At 44.8% G+C, this 26,333-nt stretch overlaps 1 long non-coding RNA gene across 1 annotated transcript; it reads right to left on the bottom strand.

Annotated features, from left to right (window-relative positions):
• Positions 1–23,116: 23,116 nt before the first annotated feature.
• Positions 23,117–26,047, bottom strand: LOC116661156. Its single transcript, XR_004316928.1, has 4 exons — positions 25,864–26,047; positions 25,386–25,750; positions 24,800–24,933; positions 23,117–23,218 (listed from the first exon to the last, which is right to left on the bottom strand). It is a non-coding gene; the product is annotated as an uncharacterized LOC116661156 (long non-coding RNA).
• Between the last annotated feature and the right edge of the window lie 286 nt (positions 26,048–26,333).

Below are 26,333 nucleotides of genomic sequence, written 5' to 3'. Positions count from 1 at the left end.
CCATCCCACACCCCCAGAGGACAGTCCCAAGCTTTGATCTGTGTGGTCAAGGAGGAGGCAGGGATGTTGTGGAGCTCGGGTTTCCGGTAGGACGTTTGTTAGTGAAGAAATGACCTCTGCCTCCACCTGCCTGCTAGGACCCAGGACACATAGGTCTGTCCTTCGACCCCAGTGGGGTTTTCAGGCGCAGGTGGGAGAGTCAAGAGGCAAGATGACAAACAGAGAAGGTTTATATAGTGGCTAAGCCTGAGGCTTTACAGTCAGATTCTTTGTTCTACAGGCCACCTCCTTCCCTGGGGCCAGCTACATCTGGGGTCTCCCAGCTCTTCCCTGTATCCCGCTTCCAATTCCTGCTAAAATGACACCCTCAGAGGTGCAGTTCAGGCTTTGGAGGAAGACAGACAGATTTTGAATTCCTGCTGCTCTCCTTACTGTGTCTAACCAGGGCAAGTGCCTTAACCTCCCTTGGCCTCCATCTCTTCGTCCAGAAGAGTTCTCAGATGGTTGTTGAGATGATTCTGTAAGACTAGGCAGAGAAAGCAGCGAGCACAGGGCAACCTGGTGCTCAGCACATCTCAGCTCCCGTCTGTTTCCCCTTAATTAATGCAACGATACATGCGCCCCCAGGATACCTTGTAACCAGGTTTGCAGGGCTGCTTCCACCTCTCAAAGAAGGGGGAGAGAGCATCTCCTTCTAAGGGAGAACCGAAGTCTAGGCACTTCCTTAGAAACACACCGCAAAAGGAGTAGTGAGAGTGTTCCTGTGCTCTCCCCTTTCCTCATGTCATTCCCCATCTCTAAACTGAGATGAAAATCAAAAGGTTCTCCTTTAGTTAATAATACTCGGAATCTCCCATAAGACAAGCTGTCCTTGTCCCACAAGACAAGCCATACGAGAGGGGTAAGATGAAGCAGTACCTTTCAGATCACTGGATGGAATGGACTACTGGGACATCTGTTCCTGAAAAGAACTCAAGCTCAGAGAGGAGCAGTGACTTTCCTAAAACCACACAGCCAGTTAGTGGCACAGAAGTGACAAGAGCCCTAGTCTGATGCCTAGTTCAGCGCTCTGGCCACTGTCTCCCGCGGGCCTGTTCTGATCACCAGGCAGGTGAGCAGACCCATGCCTGGCTTCATTCTGCAGCCAGACAGAGACAGAGGTGATCCTCCCGAGACTCCAGCAGTATGTTTGACTCTGTCACATAGAATCACATGGCCAACCTAGAAGACAGAAACGGTTCCTGTCTTCCCAGCTGGCACACGCTCCCCTGTGCTTTCATTCATTCGGGCCTGCAGGAAGTGCTCCAGCCTGTGAGCCTGCACTGGTCCCACCTCTGTGCAGCTGCCGTCTCCGCTATCAAGCCGGATGGGCCTATAGAGTTCCTTTTGGCCGAACTTCCTTGCTTTGTCAACTAAGACCCAGTCGGGGATGTGCTATCTCAGGGTCACACTCAAGTCAGAGGCAGAGCCAAGCTTGAGACCAGCTGCCGAGAGACTGGCCTGTTCTCTTTCCAGCAGTGAGGACGATGATCATACAGAGTGGCTCTGCCTCTTCCTAAAAGGCCAGGAATGAGACCAGGGAACTCCACGTCTGCTGGCAGAAACAGGTGTGACACGGCCCCCCGGGGAAGAGCTGAGATTTTTCTCCTAGTGATGGATGAGACGGCTGAAGCCATGGAATAAAACAGAGGACCACATATCCAAAGCCTGAATGTGCCACTCGTGTCCAGCAGGGAAATGGTATTTTTGTGGGCTGAGCTGCTGGGAGCATCGGCAGCTGTTTGCAGCTGCTCAGTGAGACGATGTCTGTGGTGGCTGGGCTTAGGGGCCGGCACAGGGCAAGAACACCTCCCACCTCCCACCTCCCCACCCACGACACACACACCAATGTGTGACACCAACTCGGGCCACTGGCTTGTGTTGTCTCGCATCTGCCCTGACTGTACTGTTCCCCACGGGCGGGGCAGGGTATAGGACAGCTGGGCCCTGAAACCACCATCTGCGAGCAGCAGGGAGTGGTGGACGGAGCATGAAGTGTGACATCAGGAGACCAGGACTGAGCCCTTCCTGGCACTGTCACTCATGAATTATCGCGAACAAGTTATTTAACTGCTCTGAGTCTCAGTTTTTTGTCTGAAGAAAAAAGGGATGCAAGATCACTGTAAATTTTTAAGTGGTTTATGAATGTGAGGTAAGTATTGTAAGGAGTGCAAATTGTAGGAAGGGGCCTGACCTAATTTGAGTTGGTCGTTCTTCTCTGGTTCCCGTTTCTCGGCTGGAGTAGAGAACCCATGAGACCAGGACTGTTTACTGTGTTCCCACCATAGATGCAGCACAGCCTGCGGGAGAAACAGAACCGGGGCCTGGGACCCTCTGCTCTGACTTCCCTGAGGACATGCTGCGCACAACGGCAGGGCTGGCAGACCCTGTTCACTGGCTCGCCAGCCCCCTTCCCTACAAGCCTCCACCACAGAAGCTGAAAAATCAAAACACCTTCCCAGACTCCCTTGCCCCAGGGAAGGCCATGTGACAGTTCCAGCCAATGAGTCAGGCAGAAGAAAAGTTTGCTGGGGAGCTTTTAGTAAACATTCGTTTATACTACGTGCAAGCCAGAACTGGATTTTCCCTCCAAGGGGCATCCGGTTTAAAGGGGGAATATATAATATACTCTTAAATAACCATAAACCTAAGAAAGCACAGCTATCAGCCTAAGAAAGCACAGCTATCAGCCTAAGAAAGGCATAGGTGAAATGCTATTGAATTTAAAATATGTCCTCCTAATACAGTGACCAGGGACTGCTTCACGGAGAAAGTGGCATTTGAGATGGGTAGGGCTTGAACACCCAACGGTGGGAAATTCAGACAGTTTCCAGTCCCAGTCTCACCAGCCCTGAGCTTCCCCACAGTCCTGAACCAAGTTGTAGGGAATCCAACAGTTCTTGCCAGGTGAGGCAATTACAACTCTGGACAGGATTAGATATAATTACATCTTGTACTCACAGAGCATTTTCTTCAAAGTCCTTTAAAGACATGATACAACTCAGCCCTTTGAAGTGGGCAGGGCTGGATAAGAAGTAAAGAAGGATGCTCATAGACATGAAGTGACATCCTAAGATTCCAGAGTTGTTTGGGACGAGAGCTCTCCAGTCCCCCTGACCATCCCCTCCTGCTTGGGATTCTCCATCTTCACCTTCACTCACATGGGTGCACACCCCCACCCACCCTCTGTTATGCGGGGAGGTGCCTCTCGTGCAACGTGCATCGTATAACAAATTCTCACACCTAGCGAAGGTATATGAAATTCCTATGAGGGGATCTGGACTTCGGTTCATTACCCCTGAGAACAAACCATGGATTTGCTCAAGTTATTCAGGTGCTTTCCCTGGTGACCAGTGGAATGAATGCTTCTGTGGGATTCCTGGCTGGGCTTGGGGCTGGCATGTCAAATGGAAGCTAGCCTGGTTTCACTAGGACCGTTCTTCAACTTCTCTGAATAAACCACCCTGGACAGCCACATGTTTAAGAATCGTCCATCTACACACTCATGAAGATGGCTAATATCAAAAAACAAGAAAACGGCAACTGTTGGTGAGGATGTGGAAAAATTAAGACCTTTGAGGACTGTTCGTGGGAATGTAAGATGCTACAGCTGCTGTGAAAAACAATATGATGACGCCTGAAAGAAATGAAACAGAATCGCCACGTGACCCAGCAATTCCGCTTCTGGGTAATACTCAAAGGGATTGAAGGCAAGGACTTAAAGAGATATTTGTACACCAATGTCTATAGCAGCATCATTTACAGCAGCCAAAAGGTGGAAACAATCCAAGTGTCCAACAACAGATGAATAAATATACAAAATGTGACTTATATACACATGGAATATTATTTGCCCTTAAAATGGAAGGAAATTCTGATGGATGCTACAACATGGGTAAAACTTGAGGGCATTATGCTAAGTGACATAAACCGGTCAGAAGAGGATAACTACTGTATGATTACACTTCTGTGAAGTATGTAGAGCTGTCAAAGTCATAGAGGCAAAAAGTAGAATGGCGATTTCCCAGGGTCGGGGGCAAGAGGAATGAGGAGTTGGTGTTTGATGGATACAGTTTCCGTTTTGCAAGGTGAAAAGAGTTCTAGAGATGGGTGGTGGTGATGGTTGTACAACAATAAGAATGTACTTCATGCCAGTGAACTGTGTACTTCACAATGGTTAAGCTGATAAATTTCATGTTACGTGTATTTTACCACAGTTTAAAAAATTGTACATCTATAATATCACTTAAAAAAAATCTGCTCCTAAATTGTCCAGATCAGACGTGAACTAGTTTATCTTTTGGAGATCGTGGTCTAACTCAAAGAGCTAAATCTCAAATCAGAAAGTTTAGATTCAAATCTCAGTTCTGCTGCTTGTTAGGTATTTGATCTTGATCTTACTTGATCTTGTCCTTACTTGATCTTGTCTTTGATGGGATAAAATACTGACCTTGACCCCTTCACTGGGCAGATGTGAAGATCCAGTGAGTTAATTGGATGTGAATGTGCTTAGCAAAACACAGAACACTAAACAAATAGAAAAGATTTTTCAAGAGAATGATGAGGTTTTCTCTGAGACCATCGTAATATTTTCCAACTTTTCTGGCCAAGAAGTTCCTTCAATCACACCTAAATTCCTTCTGACACAGCTTCAGCCAGCTTGGAAATAACCTTTCTGTTAGGACATTTCCAAATCCCCAGTTTAGAGGTCCTTCCATCTGGCAGGTATCAAAGGGAATGGCAGGAACCGTAAGCAGAACGGTGTGGAGCCACTAACTTTTGGGGCCAAGGACAGAATTCTTCTTTAGATCTAGTTTGGTTTGCAAATTCCTGGCTGTCATAGCAACCCCAAAAGTAAAGGAGGACTGTTTAGCATCATTTTTGACTGCAGCCAGGGCTGGGAATGTGCTCAGGTTGGCCCAAGTAAACAGTGTTCACTGGTGACCGCTCTGTGCCTCTCTCTCTGGGCCCAGGGATGGGCAGGGCAGGGAACCCGCCAGCCTCAAGCCCTTTGGCTGCACAATTTCCAGCCTGGTGTACCATTGGCTCTACCAGATCCAAAGTGGGGAGGGAGCTTCCAGAAGAGGCTCCCTGGGAGATGGAATGAACTCCACATGGAGCAAAGGTCTGGACCCCTGTGAAGATGCAAGAAGACGCCTTGGGGAGGGGGTGACTGATGGCACTTCTGTGGTACTGATTCAAGTGTCCCCTTTAAGTTCACAGGTGGTGAACCTATTCAACCAGGGCTGTTTATCCTAAGGCTGGTGCTGGAGAACTAAAAATGCTGAAGATCTAAAAATGTCATCAGCTTCACAATATAAAAAGAAAATCGTGAAAATGAGAATATTAAGTACATCACTAAATCTACAGTGACATTATGATGTCATTTTCTTTCATTGTTACATTTATTATCACAAGATTTTACCTGTTTGAAAACAATTTGCCAGCTAGTTTTTTATCACTGGCAGAATTTCCAACTACGTGCGGTGATTGCCAAGAAATCGTTGCTACGCCAAATTTTTAAAGTAAAATTATGAAAAAATATTGCAATATTTTTACAGTTAAAAAAAGTTAGTGACTGGGTATATTTTAATATATGAGGTTCCTGTCTGGTTGGAGATCATGGAAGTCTTCATGGAGGTGACTTTTGTGCTTGGGCCTTGGAGGATGGGTAACATTTCAATACATGAGTAAGAAGCGGGTAGAAGTCCAGACAGGGGAAACGGCTAGAGCAGAGGCTCAGAGGATATGAATGGGCGTGATTTTGAAGGGTCCATGGGTGGCAGCATTTCATGGGAGCATAAAACACATGTAAGTGGATAGAATCCTAATAAGGGACTGGTGTTGGGCCAAATCACTAAAAAAATATCTAGGATTTATTCAGTAAGCAAAGGAAGCTGTTCAAGGTTTTTGATCTGGAGAGCAACATAGTCTTTATGAAGGTTGGTCGGATTTCCCTGTGAACACCTTTAAGGAAGGAGGTGGGACTGGAAGCGGAGAAGTGGGGGAGGGCACTGGGACCAGCTGGAGGTGAAAAGTTCACCTTTAAGGCATTCGGTGTTGCAGGTGAGAGTTAAAAAGGGCTGAGGTCAGACAGAGGCCATGTGCCTAGAAGGAAAAGATGATAAATGAAAACTTTTGAATAGAGTAATGAAGTTTGGTGATTGATTAGCGAGGAGCTAGGAGGATGGGGAGGAATGGAGAGAAGTCAGTCATAATGTGGATTTCACGCCAGGGAGACAAGAAGAATTATGGTTCTAAGACTAGAAAGATCCACAGAAGCCAGGAAAGGGAGCCGGTTCAGAGAGGTGAACCAGTGAATTCATTTATGTTGAGTTTGAGGAACCAACAGACACCTGATGGGATGGTCACTGGTGTTCTAGCTTGAATTTGGATTATTAGTTACCTCCATCAGAAGAGGGTACCCAGGCAGAACCAGAGCTGCCCCCTGGGACAAGACTGCTAAAAGAAAGACAGTGAAAACGAATGAGCAAACAGGGTAGATAAGGGGGAACAGAGATCTCCAGGCACCATCAGGACAAACAGTAAGGCAACAGGGGGGTCTGTGACAGAACAGCAGGTTGAACCGAAGTTTTAGAGCCAAATCTTCTAGGTTACACCAGCAGCCCCACCAGCCTGGTGCTACGTGCTGGCCTGGTGCAGTGGTTCCCACATCTGGCAATACAGCAGAATCACAGGGGAGCTTTTAAAATGACGTATTCCTACCTCCCCAACCCCAGGGGGACTGGGGGTGGGGACTAGAAGTCTGTATTTTTAAGTTTCACTTTGGATTCTGGTTCTCAGGTATCTGTCTAGCGAGGAATAGTGACTCTCATCCCTGCTCAGAATGGGTCTTAGTTGCTCACTGCGGGGCTGATCTCCTAGGTGAGAACCTAGCGGTCCTGGTCTTCCGCTCTCCCTTCTCCTTCCCCTTCCCATCCCCAGTTCGGGAGAAAAGAGCTACTTAGAGAGGCTGCTCCTTAGACTGGCAAGAGCTCTGCAGAGAGGTGAAGGCAGAGCCCTGCCAGGGAGCCCTCTGCCGAGAAGCGATTGTGAAATCTGTGGTCATGGACCAGCCACCAAAGGATGAAAGAGAAAAAGAAAACTGAATACAAGCAGCGCGCATCCTGCTGTGTGCTGATTCTCTCACACGCCTCCTTTTTAAAAGACAACAGAAGCTCTATGAGGGCAGGAATTCCTTAACAATCTCTCATGGAACATTTCCAGCCTGAAAAAAGGTAGAAAAGAGGAAAGAACCCCCACGTTCCTGACACCCAACTTCAACAATCACTGATTTCGTCTATGCCCGCCTGGCATTTCCTGCCCAGCCTCCCCCACCTTGAAGCGAATGGGGAAAGATATTTTAGATGCTTTTCTGATCTTCTATTTTGCAATCCACCAGCCCCTTTGCTGGTCATAAAAACAAGCTCCGAGGGAAGAAGGGATCAAGGAAGAATCATCAGCTGACCCCTAATTCCTCTTTTAGACATAAAAAGGCAGTGATGAATTTTGTCACCACGTCTCCAAGCAAAACATGCGGCCTCTAACAAAGGGAAATATAATTAGAAGGGCTGCAATCCGAGTTTACTAGAATTCTTCCTGCATTCAGCAGCCTGGTCCTAATCAACAAATAGTAATTCTGCCCTGGGGGTGAGGCTCTAGAGAGCAGAAATATGTGCATGGTTCAAGGGGCTCCGTGCAGTAGGTGGGAGCTGTGAGCCTGGGTGGTCTCTAAGTCACAGGTTTCCAGCTGCTCTTCCCTGGTGGGGGCATCAGTCTCTGTTCTGAGTCTACAGCGCTGCCCTCCCTGCCCTGCCCCCTTCCACACCCAATTATGGAGCAGAAAAACTAAAGGGAGCAAAAGAATGAGGAATTTTGGAAAAAATTCAAGTAGTCATAAATCTCCCTAAACAAGTTAGTTCTCCGAGAGTCAAGAGAGGGTTGGGCTGGGGGCTAGTGGGTGGTGGAAGTCTGGAGGAAGAGGGCTGCAGACAAGGCTGGAAGTTAGTGTGGCTGTGGAGTGGAATTTCTGCCCATGGCATGCCCTCTTTTTGGCCCCATTTCAAGTTCTAGTTCCTTAAGTGCCAAGAGGACCTCAGGCAAGTGTGGAATCTTCTATGCAGTAGCCTTTATCATTGAGATGTCATGAACCACAGCACAGTCAGGTGCTGATAACCCAGTGCCTTTTCAGACTAGGATACCGAAGCCTCTTGGGTTATGGGAACCACAGAATATGGAACATCTTGGTGGAATTCAGTTTTACCAAAGATTTTTTTTTGGTGGGGGGACTATAATTCTTAATATTAAAATAATCTTGGGAATGTGATGGAATAGAATGCAAAGTTTTCATGAATTTATGATGAAAACATAAGAATTTTTAAAAGTGTCCCAATTGTAGTGGCCTATTTGGAGAGTTATTTTCTTTCTTCTGTCTTTAGAGGTGTTTGGGGGGAATTCTGACAGATGCCACCCGGATGTTTCCTGGGAGAGGTGAGTTGTTATGATCTTGCATGTCTGCGCACCTGATTGTCAGCTCTCAGCTCCCGTCAGCCTGTGAGGCTGGCAGTTCCATGGTCTCCTGGGATGGGCTCACCTTTTCCTTTCTCTGAGCCTTTGTCCAAACCGTCACTTACGTCTGGGACAACCTCCTACCTCCTGACAGCCACATCACATCTCTTCTTCCCCTTATAATGCTATTTAAGGCCTTTTTTTTTTTTTTTTTTTTTTTTTCCAGCAAGCTCTCCCTGGTTAAGTTAAGAGAACTGATTCTCGAAACAGAAACTGGGGAATTGCACCCAGGACCTCATGCATGTTAAGCATGTGCTCTACCACTAAGATATACCCACCCCACCCTAGTAAATTCTTTTAAAATTGTATTTGATTTTTAAAAAGAGTAATACATCCACTTGGTTCAAATTCAAAAAGTTATAAGAATATATCATGAAGATTTTACCTCCCACCAGGATCCCAGACACCCAGTTTTCCTCCCCAAACTCAACTTGTATAACTTCCAGTGTTATTTTCTACATATACTATCAAGTATATTTGTATATTCTTTTTTGTTTGTTTTTTCAATAAACGATAGGATATTCTACACTGTTCTGCAACTTGCCTTAAGGGCTCCCTCACTGTTGTTTATGGCTATATACTATTCTACTGGATAAATCTGCCATAATTATTTAACCATTCTCTTATTAATAGATATTTAGTTTGTTTCCAATCATTTGATGCAACAAGCAATGATGCACTGAAAATTTTTATATATCTATGTAGGATAAATTCCCAGAAGTGAAATTGGTTGGTCAAAGGACATATGCATTTATATTTTTTGAAGTTTTTGGAAATTACTCTCCTTTTGGAGTGTTTGATCAATTTACACTCTTGCCATAATATATGAGAGCCCTTGCCAACATGATAGCAGGGCTGTGGAAATTTGAACTTTGATCGGGAAGATAGTATCTCATTGTAGTTTTCATTTGTCTTTCTTTTACTAATAATAAGGTAAAGCGTTTTTTCATATATTTGAGAATAATGTACATTTCTTTTGGAGGAAACTGCACGTTCATATCTTCTGTTAATTTTTTTATTGGTTTGTTAGTCTAAGACATAAGTTGCAAATGTTTTCCCTAGCATATCTTTTTAAACTTTGTTTATGGTGATTTTTAATACATGGGCTCTTTGTTTGATGTTGTTGAATTTGTCAATATTTTCTTCTATGGCTTCGAGTGTTACAGTTAGAAGGCTCTTCCCCAACTGGGATTATGAAAGAACTCTCCCAGGTTTCTTTTGGTAAGTTTATGTTATTAATATACTTATATGCTTCACATATAAACCTCTGAATCATTTTGAGTTTATTCTGGTGCTAGCTATGAAGTAGGATTTCAGCTTAATCTTTTCCCCAGATGGTTATCATATCGTCTGAAGCCATCTATTCAGTAATATGTCTTTCCCTACATAAACGTCAGAGGGCACTGGAGACCCCAGCTTGATTATACATCAACATGCCATATGTTCTTGTGTGTGTGTGTGTGTTTTTTTTAATTTTTCTCTTCTATTTCATGTCATCTAGTCACTGCATGAGCACTGCACAATTTATGTTGATGTAGCTTCAGAATACATTTAATTTCTGTTAAGGCTTGCATTCTCATTCTACTTCCTTTAAAACATTTTCAGGATATTCTTACATATTTATTTTTCCATACTCCTGTGCCTTCTTGGGAGTTGGAGCCTCTTAGGAGTTAGTGACAGTTGATGCTCGGGGAGGAACAGAGAGTCAATTTCATTTATCTTTCCAGGATGAAGAGTAGATTGTTAATGCTTTCTTGACACACTCGTTCATTCTCAGGGACATTTTTTTTTTAATGATGATTAAAAGATTGCATGTCCTGCGTGTGCCCTGTCACCACCACAGGCTGCTGGCGCACACACGTGCACACCTTCTATCACACTTCAGGCTCAGCCACTTCTTAGATTAAATGCCCCCGGGATTACTAACGTATTTTCCCAGAAGCCAGGGGCTCCCCTTGAGCCATTCTGCTTTACATATTTTAATTACAAGTGATATATTTTAATTTAAGTGATTTCTCTGCACTGACCACCCTTAGAAAGAAACCCTAGGAATCATCATTTACTTATAAGGCTTTGTCTCAATTCTGGTCTTTGTTTGTTTCCTTTATTGTGATATTACTGACATGAAACACATGTACTGTTAAAGTGTACAATGTGATGATTACATATATTGCAAAATGATCACCACAGTAAGGTTGGTTAACACCTTCAGCCCCTCATGTAATTAAGACTTGAGTGTGTGTGTGTGGGGGGGTGGTAATAACATTTAAGATCTACTCTCTGAACAACTGTTAAATATACAATACAATAATGTTAATTACAATTACCATGCTGTGCCTTAGACCCCCAGATTTTATTTATCTTATAGCTCGGAATTTGACCAACATCTCCCCCTGTGAATGAAAAATATTGCCTGCCATATCAGTAAACAAAGGATGCTTAGGCCATCAAGCAGGCAGCCCCCTGAGGAGGCTCAGGATGTGAAAGAAGAGGACACTGGCCCTAGAGAGCTAGGTGCATATCAAAGGAATGATTCAATGAGCCCAGACTTGTGTACCTTCCCATACATAGAATAGCACTAAATTCCTTAACTTGGGATATCCGGTTTTCTTTAATTAACAGTAACTTCTTTTCACAATATTGTGTCAATTTCTGGTGTACAGCATAATGCTTCAGTCATACATGACATACATATATTCATTTTCATATTATCACCATAAGTTACTATAAGATATTGAATATATTCTTTGTGCTTTACAATATGAACTTGTTGTTTATCTATTTTAAATATATTAGTTAGTTTTTTTTAACTGAAGCATTAGAAATGTTTATTTGTCAAAATATTTTTTTAAAAAAAGTGGGAGCAGTGGAGAAAAACAAAGCTAAATTTCAGTTAATGCTGATATCTGCAAATCTTGAACTCCTAAATTTATCCCAACAGAAATCTTTTGATGTTCCAACGACCTGGTCTTTGCGGCAGAACTCCCTATATATTCTGGCACCTTCCCCGCATCTTTGGTGCAGTCTCTTAGAGCCATCTGAGAGGCCTCCCGGCCTTGGAGTCCTCAGGAAGTCCGCCCAGTAAAACACAACTCTCAGCATTTAGGTTGTGCACATTTTTCAGCGGGCACCTCATTTTCCTCACCCTCCAGCTCCCAGCAGCTACCATCTTACTCTCTGCTTCTGAGCTTGGCATTTTTGAAAGCTGTCTTTTAGTGCCAGGTTTAGGGCTTCCCAGAGCCTGCAGAGACCTGCTGGGGTGAAAATGCCTGGAAGTGATGGCTTTCCCTTTGTTTAAAAACCTGAAATAATTCTCTTAGGAGTCACCAGGTAAGGAAGGGTATCCTCCCACCTCCTGTCAGGGATCCGGCTTGAATTTAACCAGAAGTGGGAGGGAAGGACCGCTGCACAATGGGATGGAAGTTCCCATAGGGATCATTTTAGTGGGACAGAAAGAAATACTGCAGCTGTCTGAAATCAGATGACTTTTTTTAAAAAAAGGCCCCACAATATTAGTGATTACTCTGTTAAGGTTCCAGCTTTAGGATCTCAATTTAGTATCTTTGGAATTTGGCTGGAATTTTAAAGGGTTAAAAGAAATCCTAGCATTTGACCTAAATAAATACCCATAGAGTGCCCTCTCTCTGGCAACATTTAACACTTCAAAATGAAAATACATGAGCTTATTGGGATTGCTAGAAAAGGGCACAGCAGTTTCTCACACTTCTTTTGCCAGTGAGATAACACTTTAATTTGAGCCTCTGACTTTTTCTCGCCCTGGAGGTGGAGGTGGGGCTACTTGTTGGGGCCCTGGGGCCTCCATTCCACCTGCGTCTTTGGTGGGTATTAGCCTGAGAAAACACAAGAGTGCTTTGACTTCCTGTTTTTCACCAATGATGCTTGAGAATCTGGGGTTCACACTGCAGCATCAGGGAGCAAAGTCAGATACAAGGTCTCAAGGCCTCTGTCCATCACTTTCTCTTACCTCCTACCCTTTGTTACAAGTCTAGCTAAGAGAAAAAAGAAATGCAAGTTTAACAGATCAAGTAAAACTCCCTTAAGTCTATGGCCTGGTTTTCTTCAGCTTGAATCTTTCCAGCTCATGGAATATGGCGTTTTTAGTTCTCCTTTATGGTTTCTTGAACCACAGTGTTGTCACTCCTGGGTGTTTTCACCCACTGACTGCTGCAAAGAAAAGCATGCCAACTCGTCCACCTGGCGCCCTCCCGCCCACTGGAGCAGCATCAGCTCGGTCAAACCATCTAACCAAAGACTCTGGCCCTCTCTTACCTGGGTTTATTTGCCTCGGTGTTCTGAGACATCCACATCACACCTTTCCATTTACACCCTTCTGGACAAAAACGTTCCAAGATGAAGTAAGAGGAAGAGAGCCAGCTGGAGCGGCCAGCAGTTCGGCAGTGTCCCGGGCCTGGAGCATGGGCACCCCTGCTCTCTCTGCTTCTCAGAAACGCCCTGAGCCTGGGCCTCTCTGCTTTCCCGGCTGCTACTCCAGATCAGCCTGGATGGACCCACTTCCTCCTTGCCTGCCCGCTGTCCCATCCTCTGACCTTGCTGCCTGGTTGTCCTCCAGCCAATCCCAGAATGACTGGACCTGGGCCCTTGATACCTACAACTAGCCTCACCACAGCTCTTCAAGGCACCCTGAGAATACACAGCCCGCGAGGTGCAGGGTACCAAGAAGACAGAGATGAAACGATGTGCCGTGAGGAACACACAGAGGCGCTGCCTGCAGCGTGGTCAGGACTTTATTGCAAAGGGTGAACCCAATTTGTGGCTCCCATCTCTGAAGGAACCTTACTAAGAATGTAAGAAAGCCCGGAAGAGACAAGAGGAAGATACTGATTGCTTAAAAAGAGGCCTCTATGTAGAAGGTGCAGAAAAACTAGACATACTTCATCAAAAAACAGCAACTTGAAGGAGAGTTGACAGTTTGCTTCCTCTGCCTTCTCTGGTCCTAGAATCCTTTCAGATCACTTTCTGATTCCCATTTATAATTATACACAGGTGGTCTCGAAGTGCATGTGGGCATCGTGCTGTGCTGGAAAGAGCTTAGTCCTAGGAAAAGGGAGCCTTGGGTTCTGATCCAAGCCATCCATTCGTTGTGTGACCTGGGACAAATGCCTCACTTGTCCTGTGGAATTCATTTCTCTGGGAAATTTCCTTCCCTATCTCATGAGGATACTGTGAAAAATCACTGTGCAGTTATAGGTATATGTGTGGGTATATGTATATGTAAATACACACATACAATAAAATATATAACCTTTAAAATTCTGGCAATACATTCTTAGTTACTATTCACTGAGCCGCCCTTATACACCAGCAACTGTTAAGTTTTTTGTATGTGTTACCTAGCAGACCTTCCCAATATTCTTGCAAGGTAGGTGGTGGTAACCTTTCCCCTCTCCACCATATTACAGGTTAGGAAACTGAGGCCTAGGGAGGCAAAGAAATCTACTCAAGCTCACAGAGAAGGTTTCTTCTGTACAGCAGTCAGCTCTGTGCCACACACAACAGGCCCTGGTAATGATGATTTCTACGGCAATAATGATGCTTTCCTATCTGGATACATTCTTCCCATGGCACCATCTTCCTGTATGTGGAATACCGTCTCCAGCTGCAGCACAGGAGGTTGAGTCCCTGGGTACCTTGACTCTACTTTTTGCTGTTCAAACTGCCTTCCTTGGGCTTCATTCCTCGGGCAGTGATGGGAAGCATTTGGTGGTGGGAAGGAGAACCTGGAGGCAGTCTCCTCAGAAGGTGCCATAAGCTCCTAACATTGTGTTAATGGAATCCTTGCGTGCTACATAAGTACAAAAGCCACTTACAAATATAATTAAGAGATGTGGATTATATTTCCAGAAGGGAAAAATCTGCTAGGAGGTGACTGTTAGAAAATACACATCAGCAAACACTGTGGTGCCAGTGGCCCTGTAAGGCCTTCACTGGTTGGTACAGAGATGGCACCCAAGGGCTACGCTGCTAGGGGAGGACTTCCGGTGGCTTCATGTCTGGAGCCTCTTCTGGACTGCTTCATCATCTGCATTCACAAACATTTCCATCTCTGCTTCTGACCCTTCCTCTCTCCCTACTCCATGCCCCAGCAAGTGAACTTTTCTCTGTTCCAAGTACATGCCCCAGGCTTTCCCACTTTTTTGCTTTTGCTAACATTCTTTGCTCCATCTGGAATGCCCTTCTTTTTCTTTGCCAAATTTCTAAATATTACTGATCCTTAAGGCCTTGTGCAAAGTCCTTTTCTTCCGTGAAGTCTTCTCTAACCTGTTTTGCTTGAAATGGTCATAGCACGTTCTCCATTTCTTTTTTGTGGAACATCCCTTCTTTCTTTGTGAAGGCTAAGTTCCTGTGTCATCTTTGTATTCTCAGCCTATAACATGTAACTTTGTATGTAACAGCCATTTTTCATTTACGGAATGAATGAATGAATGAATGAATGAACAAATTGTGAGAGAATGTTGAATTGCCTATGGTGCTACATTGAATGACGTGCCAGGAGAATTCTATTTGTTAATTTATTGAGCACATACTAGGGTTAAGGTCTTCTTCCAAGATTTATTACAAAATTTGTTCTTAGAATTTGTGTTCTCTATCAAACAAATATGAACAACAAAGAAAAGAGCTCAGAGTCTCCAACAGAAACACATTAAACCAAAATCAAAAATAAATACATGTTATGTGTCAGAGGAATGAAGGATAACCGTGACAGAGGCTGCATTTAGGGAAGAGTTCCAAGGTCTAACAAGAAGGAGGGAAGAAGGAATGATGAAAAGAAAGGTGAGTTTTGAGAATACAAGTTGGCACCAAACAGAACTACACTAGCCCTCTAAGACCCTCCATGGTAACAAACACGAAGTTTTGTACACCATCCTACAAACATCTACTGGGAACATATCTTGAGCTACAGGTTGAGATAACAAAGATCAAAATGGCAGATTTCCTGACTTTGGGGAGCCTCAGAACAAATATGAGCTGTGAGGAGGGTTCTACAAAAATCTGGGGATGTTCTGGGAGGAGCCAGGAAGAACTTCCAGTGCCTCTCGGTGGGCAGGGAGGTTTATAGAGGACATGGTCCTCCAGTGAGGTCTGAGAAAGCAGCATGATGTGAGGGTTAAGGATGCAAACTCTGGAGTCCGCCTGACAAGGCAGGAGTCAGACTGCTTCAACTAGAATCTGATCTCACCATGAACCACTTGTGTAATTCTGACATGCTGATTAAGCCTCAGTTTTTCCCTTTGTAAAATGGGATAATTATATTACCTGTACCACAGAATTATGATGAAGTTTAAATCAGAAAATCCCCAGGTCCAGACTGACTCTTCATTCAAGATTCATGTAAAAGTGCCTGCTGGCTCACATGGGAGTTGATTTTTGTTTGGTTGTTTCTTAAACTTGTAGCCCCCAGAAGATGGCATCTAATGGAAGGGTTGGCTGGCTAAGTACGTAACTTTTCTCTAAAGAACATCAAAATTGGGTTAAGTGACTTTGCAGGCTGCTAATCACAGATTCCCAAATTGGTACCTACCTAAAATGATAGCGTACAGATATATAAAGCAGCCATGCCTTGAAATGAACAGGCTTACTTTCCAGCATGCTATGGGATGAGGGGGAAGAGTGAGGGAGGGTCTTTATCTAGCTCTGGGGACTCTCTAAATTTGGCAGGTTGGTTCTGTGTAGGGAAGATGAGGGAGTCTTAAGAACATTCCTACCCTCTGGCATTGTTTATTAGAAAGTGGATGATTTTTTTCCTTGTATTTTTTTCCTTATAGAGCTTAATGGCATCCTATTGCGATAAAAGTGTCTGTTTATTACAGCTTTGACTCTGGGTTAAGTGAGCAGTGGACCCTTAAAACCAGGGAGGGTGCATATACGTCTCTAATTTCTGCCTTCAGCAAAAACTGCTTTGATAAAGACTTTATGATCGCAACTATGCAAAATTATGCCCACATAAATAATAGGATTGAAAGCAGTTAGAGACTAGAGATTATTAAAGTTGTTTCTAGAGGGGGCGGGAGTTGTCTCTTCATTTAGTAGTAATCTCTTATTGCAAATGAAGATTTTATATTTCATTGTTATGATGAAAAAAGAAAAACTAAACAGAAACATAGCAGAGAGAAATGCCTGTAAAAGAGTAAGAAAGGAAGGAAGTGGGAAAGATGGCAGGAAGGGTAGATTGGAAGGGAGGCGTGGAGAAAGAAAAGAGGTGAAGACAGAGAAAAAAATGTGGAAAGAGGGATTGGGCCTGAAAGTAGCTGTGATGTCTGAACAATGTTAAGCAGGGCCAAAAGGTAAGATGTCCATTCAAAAGTTTCCCTCATTTATTTTGGGAGACAATTCTGGAAGAGCATTTGGGAGACCTTTATGTAGCTCAGGCATTCTTCATAGTTAACCCAGTCCATCCCATTGCATATACAATCTGTATCAAACTGTAGTTAATGACTCCTAACTTTTTGTTTTGAGTAAATCTCATCCCCCGGAAGACTGCGGGATCCTGCAAGCAAGGTCCAGGATCCTACATTTCACTTGTATTCCCTCTGCAGTGCTTCACAACTTCGTCCACATGCACTTGGACGACAGGGTAAACGGAGGAGGCATGACTTCAGCTGAAGGCGCCCGCATGGCCGCTGTAAGGGACTCTGCCCTCTGCACCCTACCAGCCACGCCACTATCAGGGAGGCTCTCTGCCCTTGATGCCCAGCATCCCTGGCATCAAGGAAACATTCAGAGGACACTTTTCCTGGCCTGACCTTCCCATTTCCCGCCAAATTGTGGCGCTTATCTTCTTCCAAACATGAAAAGCACTTTCCCTTGGAAGCCCTCCCAGACGTTGATATATATTAATAAAAATTCTATACACTGTAATTAGCTTACTTTTAATCATATCTGCATGTTCCCATTGGATTTTCTGTATTCCAATGAAACTTTATTTATGGACATTGAAATCTGAATTTCATGTAACTTTCACATGTCACAAAATGTTCACTTGATTTTTTTCCAGCTACTTAAAAATATAAAAACCATTCTTAACTTTCAGGCTCAACAAAAACAGGTCGTGAGCAGGATTTGTCCTGCAGCCTTAGTTTTCTGAACCCTGCGTTAAATTATCCATCATATTTACACATCCTTCAAATAAATGATTAAATTTTATATTGCTTCAGAGCTACTGGAAGAACTCAGCATTGATTATTACTTTTTTTCCTTTGTTGAGTTAACATTGTCCAAAGCTCAAAATCCCATGTAACTTGAAAGTCGAGGGTGGACAAGATTGAAACGGTCTGTCGACATAAGCAGCATGGCACATCAAGCAGTCAGGCATCACAAGCAGAATGACAAGGAAGTGGTGTTCTGTGCTTACTGAATTCTGATGTGGCACACTGTCACCAGGCTGCTTGCTCCCTGAAGACTTACAGGTTACATCTTTCCTGCTTCTTAACCTCTGCGTTTCTGGTGCAAAGACACAGGATCAGACCTCTCTCCGCTTCGCCTTGCACTCTTTTGGTCTCTTCACCCCATCTTGGGAGGAAGGTTCCTTTTCTTGCCCAAAGCTGGTGCCTCCTCCTCTGCTCCTGGGCAGCTACTTCCTCTGGGATCGTGTTTCATCTGCCTTTCATGCTGTCTCGACCTCTTCTACCTTCTCCCGCCTCTCCTTCAAGGGATCCTTCCTTCAGCATAAGCTTATGCTGCTCTTGTTTCTCTTATTTAAAAGAATTCCTCCCTCCCTCCCCTCCAACCTCCCCACTCACTCCCCCTTCTCTTCACATCCAAGTGTTCTGGGAGAGGAAGTGGGCCCATCCTCAGTGCTTCACTTCTTTGCTTCTGCAACTAGGGATCTTACTAGTCACCCTTGTTTTTACTTATTTATTTCAAAGTAAAAAATATCTTACTGATTTTTCTTCTGCTAGTAAAAGCGGCATACGTTCATTTAATTCATTTCATCTTATTGTTCAGACAATACATAAAGAAAATAAAAATAACAATAACCAATAACTGCAGAATTCAGAAACAACAACAAACCCAACAACCTGCATTGCTGGGCTCTTCACCAACAGCTGTTTTCCTACATCTGCATTCCTGGCAAAGTATGACGCTGACCTCGCCCCGCATCTGATCGGTGATCTGTCTAATCCTGTTTAAGCAGGCGTTCTCAAACTTTTTAGTCCTAGGACCCCTTTACGCTCTTAAAGATTACGGAAAACCCAGAGAGCTTTAGTTTGTTAGGTTATGTCTGTTGATTTTACTGTATTTGATGTTAAAACCAAATTTTAAAAATACATATTATTTGAAAGTAACAATAATAAATCTGTTGCAGATTAAGACATATAACTTTTATGAAAAAATAATATATTTTCCAAAGCAAAAATATTTGGTGGGAAATGTGGCACTGTTTTGTTTTTGCAGATCTTTTTAGTGTCTGGCTTAATAGACAGCTGGACTTTCATATCTGATCCTATATTCAATCTGTTGTGATGTTGTTTTGGTTAAAAAATGTAGGAAGAAAACGTGGTCTCAGAGATAGGTGGTAAGAAAAGGGAGGACTATGTTAATACTCTTTTTAGTATTTTAACCCTGTTTTTTAGATAATTGTTAATACTCTGATTTGGTACTACATCAAAACTCAAAAAGTGGGATACAGAGAACAAACTAGTGGTTACCAATGGGGAGAAGGAAGCGGGGAGGGGCATTAAGAGGTACAAGCTAATATGTATAAAATAAACTGCAAGGACATATTATACAGCACAGGGAATGGAGCCAATATTTTATAATAACTATAAATGGAGTATAACCTTTAAAAATTGTGAATCACTATGTTGTACACCTGAAACATACTGTACATCAACTATACCTCAATAAAACAAGAAAAATATATAGGAAAAAACCCTTAAAAAGTGGTAGTTTCACATCTGTACACCTTTTGTACTTTCTATACACTCGTGAGAGAATGAGAATGAAAAAGGAAAAAATTTTTAGTATTAATATGAATGTAGTTTTGACCGTATAGACCCCTCTGATAGGGGTCAGGGTCCCACAGGATTCCCAGAACCCACTTTGAGAATCACTGGTTTAAACCATTGATACTGTTCCCTTTCCCAGTGATTTAGGATGGACAGGTGACCCAATTCAGACAAAGGAGAAATGAAGGGAATTTTTCAATCAATTGGAAAAGTTTCCTCAAAGATAAAAAGGGTCCCCCAGGAAGACAGAGCTATTCTGCTTCTGCTAGTTGATGCCCGTCTTTGTGTTTGTCTTGGCTTTGCAAGGGGAGCTACCTGAGGACGGCAGCATAGACGTCACTGAGCCAGAACTAGCTTTGTGTTACCCTGACTCAGGACCTAGAGTTCTGTGAAATTAATTTCACTTAAGGAAGGAAAGCAGGAAGGAAACTTTGGGGGACACCCTTCAAGACTTTTTTCTAAACGTTTGTACGTGCAAGCTGACAGTGATCTCTGTATTCCTAGCACTTGGCTCAGAGTATTGCCTGTTACATTTTAGTGCTTAATAAATGTCCTCAGAAGGAATAAATAAATGAACATGTGGTGTTTCTTGACTGACAACAACTTCCTCTTACTCTGTTCTTTGTGAGGATGAAGAAAAGCAGATCCCTCTGAGAATGGCAGGTTTCCTGGGTGCGATGGGACATATTTAGACAGATACCTGCGAAGAGGGCTATTCTCTCCATTTCTGGATACTAAACACCCCACCCCTTAGCATCAGGCTTTTGCCTCATATAACCTGAAAATCTGGCACTTTAGGCTCCTACAGTGATTTATAGTTTACGAAGTGCTTTCACGATTATTTCAGTCAGTCCTCAGAAGTCAGGTTGTGATGTGGTGCTATCAATCTCTTCTAAACGTGAAAGAAATGGGACATGAGAGGCTGAGTGGTTCAAAGTTGGACAAGAATTCAAGCCTAGTGTTCTGGGGGCTGGGCCCCAGGAAGCTCTGTCAAGGGCTTTGTCATCGTGGGGATTTGTCCGACCACCCTGGGGTGGGGAGGGAAGAGAGGCAGGGAAAACTGGCCTTTGTCCCAACCCCCAGCCCCTGGGAAGTCCAGGGCCCACGAGGTGAGCGAAAGTGGCCCTGAGATCCATCTCAGCTGAATGGCACTAAAATGACAAACCTTTGTTCTAAGTGACTTTACCTGGAGGTGATCTCTTCCGCTAGGCTGACTGTGACATTAAAAGTGGACGAGGCCAGGGACGTTTCTCACCCGGAGCCCAGTGGGAACTGGCAAGTGTCAGATTGGAAATTTCTCGCTGCAGCTCACAGGCTTCTGCTGACCTGGACGTGAAGGCTGTAGCCTGGAAACAATGCAGAACTAAATGTTGACAACGAACTCAGGGAGAGAAAGCACGTAAAATGCCTCAGCGTGACGGTAGCCAAGGGAGGCGGGTCTTTGCCTCTACTCTGGGCAAGTAGAAAACAGCCCCACCAGCGTCCAGGACCTGCCTTCTCATCCTGGCCCTGCCACTGTTTCACTCGCTGGGTGATTCCAGGCAGACGGCTTACCCTCTCCAGAGCTGTTAAGAAGAATGAGATGGTCTCAGAGAAGATAATGTCTGAAACCCAGGAAGTGTCTCCATAAACTTAAGTCCATTTCTTTAAAGGGAATAAAATTTGCTCATATAGTAAAAAGTAAGTTGTGAGACACACAGACACACATACATTAAAAAAGTTCATAATCTCATAGATGAGAGAAGTAAATGTTGCTGAAGACAGTAATTCATACCTGCTGCCGGGGGTCTCACCTAAGCCTTGCATTATTTGTCTGCCTCCCACACTGGACTCAGCATCGTGCTTGGTGCCTGATCTACACACAGAAATGCTTCTGAATAAATCAGTGTAAATAAGAGTGCCCAGGCCTGATCTCTTGTGTGACAGCCTGAGGTAAGAGAGAAAGATCCGAAGTCCACTATACCTGGGTTCAATTCCCAGCCCTGTGACCTTGGGCAGACTCTCTGTTACTTCTTCTGTCAAATGGGATTGTTGTGAGGAGGGAAGATCATTTGCATGAGGTCTCTGGAGCAGTCCAGAGCCCAGGGCAGGTGCCCGACGGGTGCTAGCTGCTGTCTGTAAAGTGGGCAGTATAAGGCAAGCACACTGGATCTACAGGATAGCAAGAGAACACGTAATTATTTCGTGTTGGGGTATTGCGGCAGGATTGCTAAGGAAGAGTATCTAAGTAGGGCTTAGAAAGAGTGTCCCCAGTTTGATAGGCTGAGATGGGGAAAGGAAAATGCCATATGAGAGGACAGCAAAGACCAGGAGGCAGGAAGGTGTGATGCATGTTGAGGCAGTAGAAAGGAGAAAGCTTTATCTGGGTAAAGACACTACTGAAAAGGGAAACTGGGGCCAGGATTTTTAAGTTTCCAAGTGACAGAGCATTTGGATTCTATCCTATGGAAACCTTCAGAGGTTTTGAGCAGAGAAGTGACAGGTTTAAGAACCTAAATTTCTATCGGGCAAGATGTGGAAAAAGTTACCAGTAGGGACAACTCAGAGAAAAGATGGATACAAATTTCAGAGATGGATTTTGAAGCAGGCATCCCTGAAATCATTCTACACAGCTGCTCTGACTGCATTCATAACACTAATCTCTAATAAAAGTCTTGGAAGAGAGAGATTGGAGTCATCTTGAGGTAGGCGGGGGAGGACAGGATGACAGGATACATTCTCAGGAGGAGGGAGATACACGTAAGGACTGCCGGTTCTCACTGCTGTGGAGTTTAAATGGATTAGTTACGCTAAGATCTTGAACATGGACAGTCAGAGTCTTCAGGGACCCAAGGTGACAAAGTGCTTTTATTTCAGCAAAAAAGCAGCACGTTCTTTGGCCCTGAGTAACACTGATGTCGAATTACAATCCCTGAGCACAGGTAAAGAAAGATGAGAAAGAAAAGGAAAATGAAGGAATAAGGAAAGAGAGGGAAAAGGGAGAAAAAGAGGAAGGTGCTGGAGAGAAGAGATGAAAAAGAAAAAATATGGGGCAGATCAGAGAAGGACGAGTTCTGCCTGCGGTGGCCATGCCCCACGCTGCCCGAGGCGCCCGAGCTGGCCGAGCGGAGACGGAGGCTGCAGGACTGCAGTCGGTTTCATCTTTCTGGCTGCAAACAATTCAAATGTTGGATGAGACTCCACTGGCTCGGTTTGGAGGGAAGAGGTCAGTTCATCAATCTTGGAGCTTTTTCACTTCTGGGGATAGTCACCCATGTCAGATCCATCTGGGTATTTCTGGGCTTGTTTTTGTTTTTGTTTTTTCTAAATGCCTTTGCCAGGAAGAATGTTTAACACATTGAGATGGAAGAAAGTAGGACACAGAGGGAAGAAATAGGGTGTTAGCATCAATCTCTCCCTTTTTCATAAACCCTAAGTGTTCTTATGAAATCATTAGGTCTGTTACATAACTTACTTTTCTTTCTTTCATTCAGCAACTATTTAACAGGGGCTTGTGATACACCAGGCACCAGACAGGCTATGGGGTTGGGCTCCTGGCAGGGTCACCTATGCCATAAAGATGAGATCACCCACTGGACAAAAGACTGGAGAAGACACTGCAAGATATTTCCCTGGTTACGTTTCTGGTAACAAAACAAAACACAAACAAAGTGAAACAAACAAAAACCAGAAAACAAAGCTTACTGAACCAAGCCCCTCCCCACAGCTCTGCCATTCCGCCTTTCTCTGTTTTCTTCTGGTACCACCCATCCTCTCTGCGCTTACAAGTACCTCTGCTTGAAAGTAGGTGCCAGGTTAAATAATCGCACTTCGTTAGCAGCCTTAAGTCATGACTCTCCTTTGGTGTCTCTCCACTTTCCATCTTTGTAATCCTCTCATATGGAACGGCTGCTGGTTTAAGTCCTTCCTGGGAGTCGGGCCTTTTATTTTCATTGTCTTTAAGCCTCACAACAACCTCTTGAAAGAAATGGAGGCTCAGCTGGGTCTCATTACTTGCCTAGAACTCACAGCTAAAAAGCAGCTGAGCTGGGCTTTGAGCCTTCCTCTGTCTGACGTCCACGAGCGGACCCTTTCCCTGACACAATGCAGAGCCCCCATCCCCCACCCATGAGTTATTTCCCCCCTGCCCTTGCCCTTGCCAAGAAGCCAGAGAATTTCAATCAAGAGACTGTACCCTTTGGTTCTCTCTCTATTAATAAACGTTTGATTGATTCCAAATGAGCTGTCACCATGCCTTGGAGTGAGAATTACAGGCCGTTTCATAAGCTGATTGTAAACTGATGGCCACGTGACTCAGGCTGTTACTGTGACAACAGCTGAGGAGGAAGAGTATTTAATTATGGAGTGGGGACAAAGGGGACCACAGGGTCTAGGGGGAAGAGTTGGGCATTCCTGGCTTTATCAATGCTTCAAATCAAGAAACACTCTTGTTCCGCCTCTCCAAGTTCTTTTAATTTTTTAAATAAAATCTTTTAAAGTCAAACCTCCTTATGGCATTGAAAACTGGTACCAGTTTTGTTTCTCTAGTGTTCCTGGGAAATAGGATGCTCAAGTGTGAACAGTGTGAATGCCTATCATCTATGAAAAATTGTCGCCTGAGGATCTTGGCTCAGATCTGCAAGCATAAGGCATTTTAAATAGTTTTTTTCTGATGATTATCTTGTGGTTACCTCCCTGAATTAAGTTTCTGAAGCTCACTCACAATGTCCCCTTAGCCATGGGGGCACAGTCCTGACCCTTCGGAGGTGAGAGGAGGCAGACTGGGCATCCTGAGGACCCCAGCACAAGTGCGTGGTCACCCTCCTGGGACCCAGCAGGTGGCTCCAGCCATAAGGCCTCCGTCAAATCACTTAACCTCCTGAAGCTTTGCTTGTCCCATCTGTGAGGTGACAATCAGAATGTTCTCTACCCCTGGGGTCTTGGTACGTGTGAAACAGCACAGGTGTAGGCATTCACTGGACACCCGGTGTGAATGAGGAAGAGGCCCCTCCTAGTGATGCTGCCTTTCGGGGGCCTGGGGGATGGGTGTACAGGGTTGTAAAACCGTGCGCCTCCCCAGGTGAACACACCCTGTGTCAGGCGGGGCCGGCTCGGGGGGAGACTGGACTACAAGGCCGCCTTGCCCCCAGCGGCCCCCGCCCCCACACGCACAGCTGACCGGCCGGACCAGTTAGGATGTGAGAACTGTTACCCGTGTTACTTACCACATTTCATCAGCCAGTGCTTGTTAACTGTTGTCAGGGCTATTTTCCGTACATTCATCAATACCCAGGGAAACAGAGGAGCCTAAAAGGACTGAAGATTTCATACTGTCACCGGCAGAGCCCGTTCACAATTCCTGGGAAGTAAAAATAGAACCTGGGTAGTGAGATCAAGTCCCACCTTTGCTTAGTCTACTTCCGCTTGCTCACAGGGAGCCGCGTGCGGAGGCCTCGCACCAGCGCTTCAGAAGCGAGTTCCTCGTGGGAAATGGCTGCTCCGACACCTCAGCTGGGGGCTGTGAGCAGAGACCCCGCCTCGTACTGCGACCTGGAGCCAAAGCCACACACCTGCGCGCCTCCCGCTGGGAGATCCTGTGCAGGAGCCCCGCCCGCGGGTGCGGGGAGGGCCTGTGCTTTAGAGCTCGCACCTCTCCATTCTCTGATCAAAGAGTAAAGCTTTCCTTTGCTTCTGAACCCAACTCAGTCTCGTTCTATTGACTCCTAGGACACCGGGCTGGAGGACCCTTGTTGGGCTGACTCGGGGTGGGTAACAAAGTTATCAACAACAAAAGGAACATTGTTGCCTCACCTGTTATCAATTCCTGAGACGATCACAGCCACGGATGCTGCGTTCCTTAGGGCTGGTTTGGGAATAAGTGTGTGTTTGGGGGATGTTGTACAAGCAGAGAGTCTGGGGTCAGCGAAACCTCCCCCGGAAGCTCTGTTTCCAAATGTTCCAGATCTGCCTGGAGAAGCAAACGTGGTGGCAGAGTTCAAGGTCTGGAGTCAGAAAAAAACGGACTCCAATCCTCATTCCTCCCTCTGATCAGGGGCCAGTTCTTCAGTGTCCTCAGTTTCCTCATTTAAAAAATCCGGGTTATGATCACTCTCCTATGTACAGTCCGAGGCTTTGAGGGTCACACACTGGTCATTCATGGAAAAGTGCTATGAATTCTGCAAGGCACAATATCCGTGGAAATGGCCATTTGTCCTTAGTGGATTGATTAGGTTTGCAGAGACAGAGAAGCAGGCTTTGGGGCTGTGAGCATCATGGGCCGAAGCTTTACCTCCTCTTTCCAATTTAATGTCGCAGCTTCTGTACGGACGTGGGGCGTGGGGCGTGGGCCGTGGGCCTGGCTGGGTGTCACGTGCTCTGGAGCAGCACCTGCTGGACCCTGGTGGACCCGTGTGGGAGGGCACACTTTGGAGCTGTGACCCAGCCTTGCAGATGCTTGGCTGCCTCTGATGATGTCTGCAGCATCCTGTGTCCGTGGCCTGCGGAAACAAGCTTTGCATTTCTTGTTCTGCCAGAAGAGTCACGCTTGTTGAAATCTATGGTTAGTTGGTCATTTCTAACATCTAGATTCAATGCAAATTTCCAAAAATAATCTTAGGGGAACCTCACCCGAACTCTCAAACCCTCTTCTGTCTTCTCCACCCCAATAGACTCATGTGTTCACAAAGCTGAACCATCACCACAAACCCCTGCAGGAAAAATAACAATTGAGTTATGCAGAAAGTGATTAATAGTCCATTT

The sequence above is a fragment of the Camelus ferus genome, chromosome 33 (assembly GCF_009834535.1).
Source record: "Camelus ferus isolate YT-003-E chromosome 33, BCGSAC_Cfer_1.0, whole genome shotgun sequence".
NCBI lineage: Eukaryota > Metazoa > Chordata > Mammalia > Artiodactyla > Camelidae > Camelus > Camelus ferus.
Note: the sequence above shows the minus strand (reverse complement) of the source record. Positions and strands in the feature narration are given on the sequence as shown.